This window comes from Myodes glareolus, chromosome 6 (assembly GCF_982192425.1).
Source record: "Myodes glareolus chromosome 6, mMyoGla1.1, whole genome shotgun sequence".
In the NCBI taxonomy this organism is placed as follows: domain Eukaryota; kingdom Metazoa; phylum Chordata; class Mammalia; order Rodentia; family Cricetidae; genus Myodes; species Myodes glareolus.
This window is the reverse complement of record NC_142031.1, coordinates 107,876,429-107,885,794: the sequence shown is the minus strand read 5'-3', so window position 1 is coordinate 107,885,794 and position 9,366 is coordinate 107,876,429.

Genomic DNA, 9,366 nt, shown 5'->3' with positions numbered 1-9,366 from the left:
ACAGCACAGCCATTAGATTCCCACATCTGTCTCTGTACTGTGCATATGTAGGTCTAGAGAATGGCTATCAAGGGTTAGAGAGTCACAACAAAGTTATAAGGTTTCAGAAGAATTGAGAAACAAGGAAACTGATAGAAACTAGAATAGGGTCTGTGGTGTGTGTGTGTGTGTGTGTGTGTGTGTGTGTGTGTGTATGTGTGCATGCACACACACTTGTGAGCTAGCCACACCAAGCTGCCCAGGAAGCTATTATAAATGCTATAGAGTTGAGGTGCAGGGTCACAGGTCACCATTGAACTACAGAATTAAGTCTAGCTGCAGAGGAGATAGGTCAAGACTGAATCTCCGTGAATAAATGGGCAGATGGCTGACAGCAAACTGACAGGCAGAGAAGAAGATGGACAGATAGCAGTTAAATAGGTTGTAGCAAAAGCAGGGACTGATCCAAACTGAAGCCCTTGGTACAGCATGGAATTCCTTGCCTGTTGGTATCTTTGATGCACATACTGGGTGGTCAGATGACAGACCAATGTGGGTGGTTGACATTCCAGTGCTAGGAGGTCATCTCTTTATAGGGTTCAGGTTTGTTGATTCCTTTCCTTAGTCTGACCAAATAAATTCTTCGGCTTGGCTTTCCTGTTATGATTTTAGTATACCCAAGAGCTCCTACAGTACCAAGTCACCCCAAAACATGTATGGTATGGTACTGTTTCTGCTCCCAGGAATAAGTCATTTATCAATGGGTACTGCATCGGTGGTGCTGGACAGACAGTGACACTCACATCTCCATCCGGATACATAGACATCTTCTTTTCTCAAAACTGAGTCAAACGCTTCTAGTAAATGAAGTATCTCATGACAAACAACAGTCTGAAAAACACTGTTCTACACAGCTTAGAGAATCTTAGGGCAAGGCACCTCCTGGTCTCAGCAGTTAAGAAATGGGGGCCTGGGCTGTCCTTGTGACCATTTCAAAGTGGTGACCACGTTAAGGTATGGAGCTATGGCTCTGGGGAGAAATTACATCCGTATTGAATTAAAAGTCTTTGCCATTGCTGGGTCCTTTGCTTCTCTCTTCCTGCTACTTGCTGAACTTCAGTGAGAACAACCACGTTGGACAGAATTTTGACTTCTTCATGTTATACACCTGTCTCTTTGTAGGACACACTATGAGTTTAGAAGAAAAGTTTCTTGGCTAAATTCAGATTCTGAGGTCCATGGGGTCACTTGTTTTCACTCTGCACAATTTTCTAATGAACCAGAGAAATTATACGTACAATTTGAAAGCTAAAATGTTATAGAAGGGTGCTGGATAGGTGGCTCAGTGGTTAAGAGTGCTTACTTCTCTTGCAGAAGACCCACATCAGGTGGCTCCCTATCAAGCAGTTCAAAACTGCCTGTAACTCCAGTTCCAGGGGATATAACACCCTCTTCTGGCCTCTCTGAGCATATGTACGCATGCGAATATATTCACACACACATAGACACACATACACAAAAGTAATAAAAATAAATCCTTAAAATACTATGAAAGAAACGTAATGATTTTATTTACTCTTATTTCATGTGCATGGGTGTGTTGCCTGCATGCATGTCTGTATCAGAGTGTTGGATCCTCTGGAACTGAAGTTACAGACAGCTGCGACCTGCAATAATGGGTCGGGGCGGGAGATTGAACCCCAGGTCCTCTGGAGGAGAAACCAGTGTTCTTAACCGCTGAGACGTCTCTCCAGTCCCAGAACATAGCTCTTTACAACTCAAATTCATTGGCTTCTAATGCAAGGTTGAGTGAAAACCATCTGGTCAGTTTGGATGAAGACGAGAACTGTTTGTTACCTTTCTGGCAGCCAAGCAACGGCCCTTTCTTCTCTTTAAAGACGCTCATGGCACTCAGCACTGTCCTTTAAGAAAAATGTTTTCCATCACAGATACAATATAAATTCCTTTAACATTTTTAGAAAATGCAAATAAAGAAAAAGGTTGTTGTTTGAGACAAGGCTTTTCTGTGTAACCACCCTGGCTATTCTGCAACTTGCTCTATAGCCCAGGCTAACCTCAAACTCACAGAGATTCGCCTATCTCTGCCTCCTCAGTGCTGGGATTAAAGATGTGTGCTACCACCATCGGGAAAAAATGGAAAATTTTGTTGATAATATTACTTACAAATACTTTGTATTGTGTTTTTTTCATATGTTTGTGTGTGTTTTAATTTTTATTTTATTTTCTTCATATATATATTTTCTTCATTTATGTGCTGTGAGTCTAGAAAGATATCTCAGTGGTTAAGAGCATTGGCTATTCTTGCCGAGGACCTGGGTTCAGTTTTCAGCATCCCCATGGTGGTTCACCACTGTGTTTACCTCTAGTTTGAGGGGATTTAACACCCTTTCTGGTCTCATTGGGTTCTGCACTCATGTGGTACACATTCATTCATGCAAACAACACACACACACACACAATTAAACAGACATTTGTTAAATACATTTTTGCATAGTTCCAATTGCATGGTAAATATAAAATTGGACATTCTGGATTCTTAAAACAAGCTAAAAATTTCTCCCAATTATATGACGCAGCAAAAAACTGACATGTAAAAATCCTCTCTCTGGAGAAATAGTCTTTTTACTTGGGTACATTTCTTCATAATTAGTTCCCTCCTCTTCCATGGGAACTTAAGCAGAAGCTGAGGGACAGATCACAGGCGTTAAGTGGCAAATTGGGTAGCTCAGCAGTTGCTCCTAATTAAACACTAGTGACTCAGGACTCTCATGACTTAAAGGTGCCACAAGTCATCATCTGTGTTTCAGGGCAGAAAAGGGGTCCTTATATTGCATTACGTCATTCTTCTGTAGTGCAGGGACAATAACTTTAAAATCAATTTGGGTTTTATTTCTTAGCAGAGTGGCTGGTGTAGATATTAATAGCAATTGCTGGAAGGGAACACAATTCATTACCATGTTTAGTGGTCATTAAATAGACAGATGAATTCCTTGGAGTCAAGCTGCAGGATATGGCTCAACAAGCCCACTTCCTGGTGCAGGAATGTGGAGGGAAGGCAGCAGAAGAAAAGGAGGTGTAACTGGGTTGTGCCATTCAGTGGGAGCCTGAAGTTCCAAACTTAAGGAACAAAGAACCACTCAGCTTTCCAGCTTCAAAGTTCTCTTAGACGTCTTAATTTTCATATATAACTTGGTCAGCTGAACACATTTCTCTAGAAATTTTCTCAAGTAGAAGGTAGGGTCAGTTTGCTTTCTGAGACATCATGTACTTTAGAAGGATGTACTAATTGCCTTCAGATGCAACTTGAGCATCCCAGTCTGAGCTCAACCCAAATCTGAGACTTCTTTAGCACTGACATGGTATTGAGAGTGAAAATTTCTGCCTGAGGCCAGGCAGGATGGATTCATGCGGTAGAAAAAAATGGAGTAGAACAAAGAAAGAGAAAGCTCAGGAATGGGGTGCGATTGGGGTGGGCGGGCAGTGAAGGCCTCCCCGCTGAGGGGGACAGGGATGGAGGGATGAGGGAAGATGTGTGGGAAGGGCTGTCTGCCTGTGAGTGAGCAGCGGGCTCCCTGGTGGCCCTGCTCCCTGGGAACTCTCTGATCCTTGGTTCTGCCAGACCTGCAGTTTGTACTGCCAACAACTTCTCTGCAAAACACCTTCCTCTTTCAGAGCTCTGGAACCTTCTTTGATTCCAATAGTCCCATCCTGGGTAATAGACTTCATGGCCCAGCCTTAATAAGTAGATGAGCTGGCCTCAAGAATAGAAAACAAAATAAAAAAAAAAAACCCAAAAAACTGTACCATTGAAAAACATTTTTAGAGATTTGTAAAGGTATCATCTATGTTCTGCTTATGCTAGAAAAATCATAACAGGGAAGAAAAATACAACAAGAAAGATTTAAGAACTCATGTAAAAGGCTATACATTGGGCTTATTTCAGACTTAATTCTACAATAACAAATTTTAGAAGATAATGAAATTATGATGTAACCATAGACTTTATAGCAAGTATTTTGAAACCAGATTTTACACACACGTGCATATATATGTGTGTGTTTACATTTGTGTGTGTATGTGTGTGCATATATGCATATGTTTATACATGTATACACATATGTATACAGGTATGCGTGTGTTTCACAGGCTTTTTCTTCCTCGGAGGCTTGTACTTTGTTGAGTTGTATTCAAATCCTCTTCATTATTTTTCTCACTCTGAGTGGATGAAGCAAGGAGAAGCTGGGGCTCCCTGGTTTCTTTCTTTTTTTAATATTTTTTATGGAGCTATATATTTTCCTCATCCTCCTTTCTTTCTTCCCTTTTCCCCTTACATCCTCTCCCTTGCCCCCACTGCTCCCAATTCTCTAGATCTGTGGGTTGTAGTCTGGTTATCCTTTGCTTTGCTTTATATCAAGTGAGTGCATACTGTGTTTGTCTTCCTGTGTCTGGGTTACTTCACTCAGGATGGTTTTTTTCTAGCTCCATCCATTGGCCTTAATATTTCATAATGTCATTGTTTTTTTACAGCTGAGTAATTCTCTATTGTGTAAATATACTATGTTTTATTTATCCATTATTTAGTTTAGGGGCATCTAGATTGTTTTCAGATTCTGTCTATTACAAATAATACTGCTATGAATATTGTTGAGCAAATGTCCTTGAGGTATGATTGAGTATCCTTTTGTTATATGCACAAGAATGATAACGCTGGGTGTTGAGGTGATTGATTCCTAATTTTCTGAGAAACCACCATATTGATTTCCAGAATGGCTTATATATGATTGTACTCCCACCAGCAGGGGAGGAGTGTTCCCCTGACTCCACATCCTCTCCAGCATAAGGTGTCCTCAGTATTTTTGATAGGTGTAACCATTTTGACAGGTGTAAGCTGGAACCTCAGAGTTGTTTCTATTTGCATTCCCCTGATGATTAAGGATGTTGGACAATTCTTTAAATGTCTTTCAGTCACCTGAGTTTCTTCTGTTGAGAATTCTTTGTTTAGCTCTTTACCCCATTTTAAAATTGGATTGTTTGGTATTTTGTTGTCTAGTTTCTTGAGTTCTTTATATATTTTGGAGATCAGCCCTCTGTTAGATGTGGGTAACTTTGAGAGACATCACCATCCCTGATCTCAAGCTCTACTATAGAGTTATAGTAATAAAAATGATACAGTTTGATACCGGCATAAAGACAGATACATGGGTCAATGGAATAGAACTGAAGACCCTGGTGTTAATCCATGCACATAGGAACACCTGATTTTGACAAAGAAGTCAAAAGATATAATGGGAAAAGGAAAACATCTTTAACAAATGGTGCTGGCATAACATGGATGTCAACATGTAGAAGAATAAAAATAGATCCAAATCTATCACCTCGCACAAAACTCAAGTCCAAGTGAATCAAGGACCTCAACATAAGGCCAGTTACATTGAACCTGATGAAGAGAAAATAGGAAGCAGTTTTGAATGCATTGGCACTGGAGACCCCTTCCTAAATAGAACACCAGTAACATAGACACTGGAGCAACAATCAATAAACGGGACCTCCTGAAACTGAGAAGCAAAGGACAGTAAACAAGACAAAATGTCAGTCTACAGGAAAAGATCTCATCAACCCCACATCTGACAGAGGGCTACCTGGTTTCTATACCAGCTTTTCTTGGTAGGGGCGATACCTTCTATGGTGAAATGTGCCAGTCCCTTCTCACTTATCCCTGCTACCAACTTATTTTCTCAGAGAATCACTCTCCGTGTATGGACAGCTGACAGACAGCCTTCTCGAAAGTATTCCCCATGAAAACTGTCTGTGGTGTTGACCTTCTACTGGAGCCTGGACTGACTCTAAGAGCAACAGCTATCTAATAGGGCACTGTCCCTGTTTTTCTCCATGGCTTGCACCTCAACTTTATATGTGAACTTGACTTTGTGGGACAAGATGGTAGGGAAAGGACAAATTCTTCCCTGTCTAGGTGGACAATTTCCTCCTCTCGAGGCAAAGTGGGGCACATAGCAGATCCCGAAAGTGGGTTGATTGTCACTTTTGTAGCTTGAATCAGAAATGTCCCCAGTGGTGTGTGTTTTAAAATGCTTGTTCCCCAGCTGGAGGTCTGGCAAGTGGGAGTAGGCCACTGTCCCGGGTCTGTGAAGGATACCCAGTCCCTGCTTCCTGGGACTTCTCTGCCATGATGGGCTGAAACCTTCTGAAAATGTGAGTTTGGATAAAGCGTTCCTCCTTTAACTGACTCTGTTGGGAGTTTGGGGTCACCAAAACCACAACAGTAATACTGTATTGTGAGTTTCCTGCCTTGTGGATTTGAGTAGGATGTTGGGCAACACTGACCAGGCTCCCGTTCACATTGACTATTGCAACTGGGCTTCTGCTTTTACCTTTGATAGAGTCCAAAGGATTAAAGAGGTGGTTTATAGACAGCTCACTTCATCTCCTAAAGGGAGTATAGGCCTAAGTTTTGCCTGAAAACATGGAGGATTTGAGAGCTGTTGCTACTGCATCCAAATACACACAAATACATATTTGCTGTTTTTACTTTAAGAACTTTTTATTTATTACTACGTGTGTGTGCGCGTGCTCGCCCACGTACATGCACGCATAGCTGCCAAAGCATGCATGAAGAGGTTAGAGGATAATCTTCAGAAGGGAGCTCTCTCTTTCCTCTGGGGGATCTGGGGATCATGTTGCCAGGCTCTGTGCAAGACCATTTACCTGCTGAGCCAGCTCACTAGCCCCAGATTTGCTGTTCTTGTTTGCACTTTTAGGAGTTTTTTATTCTTTTAAAGAAAAGATCATTACATAGCCAAGACATCTTAATAGGGATTGTGCATGAATTTCATTCAGTTATAAATGCAAAGAACTTGGGCTTGAAGGAAAATGGTATTGAAACCTGTGGCGGTCTGAATAAGAATTACACCCCTAGGCTCGCCTATTTGATGCGGAGTCACCAGAGAGTGGAACTCTCCAAAAGATTAGGAGGTGTGGCCTTGTTGGAGGAAGTGTCGCTGGAGGTGGACTTTGAGGTGTCAGAAGCTCATGCCAGGGCCAGTCCCCTCCTCAGAATGTCACTCTCAGCTACGACTCCAGCGTCACGAGTGCCACAATGCCCCCCACCATGCTAATAATGGACTAAATTTTTGAAACTGTAAACAAGCCCCCGACTTTTATAAGAGTTGTCTTGGTCATGATGTCTCTTCACAGCAATAGTGACCAAGACAAAAAGCACAACAATACAGAAAATATTTAAATGATTTAAATAGTGATAGCTTATTGATGTTGGGGCACTTTCTTACCTTGAAAATTATGAAATTTCCCTTTTGTTTTTACCAAGGTGTATCAGAATAAATTACTGACAATGTGATTCCTGTTTGGGTACTTGGTGATATTTTGACAATGGGCTCCATCATTTTGTATTTCAGGCCACATAGCCGCCGTTTGTTGAGAATGCATTTTAATGTAGCCTGAGCTATTTCCAGGTCTAAAGCCAGGTTCACATTTTTGCTTTGAAGAAAAAGAAATTCTAAACAAATGCAGATGGTCAGGTCATAAACTTAATTAAAATTTCTGCTTTACTGGATGTTATACTAAATATGGTCATACTGCCAAGAGAAACACAGAAAAATCCATTTGCACCCACATCCTGCTGCTTCCCCACAGTATAAAATAACAGAATTTGATGAACGGGTAAATGTGTATGTATGTGCATATGTGTATATGCATTCCTGCATGCCTCTGTTTTCTCTCTCTCTCTCTCTCTCTCTCTCTCTCTCTCTCTCTCTCTGTGTGTGTGTGTGTGTGTATGTGTGTGTATGTATATGCATTCCTGCATTCCTCTGTGTTTCGTCTCTCTGTGTGTATGTGTGTGTGTACATATGCATTTCTGCACCTCTGTGGGGTGTGTGTGTGTGCACGCACGCACACATGTTTATGGACATACATTACTAAATACATCTGTGATGTGTGTGTCTATGTGCATTCCTGAGTATCTCTGTGGTATGTGTGTGTATTCATATGCATTCCTGCATGCCTCTGTGATATGTGTGTGTGTGTGTGTGTAAGCTTGTGTGTATGTATGAGTTCAGTTCTCTCTTTGACCTGCTGCTATAAATGTTTTGATTAATGAAAAGTGAGTTTTAATTTAACTCTGGGATTGATCAGCCATGTCTAAATTTTCTTACATTTACCACACTAGCCCCAATTTAAATACTTCATGAACTTCCGTGTGATTTTCCTCTCTCCTTTGTATACACACCGTGGACATTCTCTTCGTACCCACTTCTCCAGAATACCTGCTTACGTCAGATTCATGGAGCTAGCCATTCAGCTCCCGGAGGCTTACAAAGGCCACTATAGTAAGGAAAACTTGGCTTTCCTAGAGAATTTGGAGGAGATGGTCCATGCCTAACACTTGCAGGTAGGGACCAAGTGAGGGAGGATGGGAAATGAAGAGTGTGGCTAGCACATGCTGGTGGTCCTGCTGGGGACACAGCTGATGCTTCTGGCTGGCCCTGCAGTAGGACCCATCCTTGGTTTCCGTGAAGTGTGTTGGTCTCAAAGCCCGGGGAAGAATGGACTGAGACCAAGGGTCATGATAAGGCCGTGTGTATATAGCTCTAGGGTGCAGGACTGAGCCCAAAGCTGATGTGTAAGGGCAGAATGCATACAGTTCTACAGTACAGCTCAAGGCATGCAAGCCAGAGCAGGCGGAGAAAGTTGGCCACCCATAAGGAGTGTATTCATCAGACTTAGCCTCACAGTGAGACTTGAGGTGGAGGAAGCTTTGCTTTAGCTCGTGGTTTCAGAGATTTCAGTCCACAGCCCATGTTCTGGTTGGAAGACCGTCATGGAGGTAGGTGTGGAAGAGGTGTCCACATCATGGTGGACAGGAAAACAGAGCAAGGAAGGAACCCAATACCACGTTTGCTAAAGGCATCCTTCTGTTAGGACCTACCTCCTGAAATTTCCAGAACCTTCTAAAATAGTGCTACCAATTGGGGATCAAGTATCCAGCATATGAAACTGTGAATGGCATTTCATGTTTAGATCATTTATCAACATCATCTATGCCCTGGCAATGTTTATGTGTGCATGCGCAGCCCATTTATGGCGATTCTGCCTTACTCTGGGCAGTCCTAATATTTCAGTTATTGTCAGACCCAAGGTTCCACAGTCTTCCTTTTGCTGTCTATTCAGTGGTTTTTTTTCCTTTCTCTTAGCCTTATCCTGTGCACTCCTCCAAGCAGTGCTATCTTTGGGTATCTGCCATCATTCATTCTCATAACATGGCTGAAGGATCTCAGGCACCATTGTCGTTTCCTGTAGTTCACTTTCTTCTGTAGATGGCGATGTTTCTTT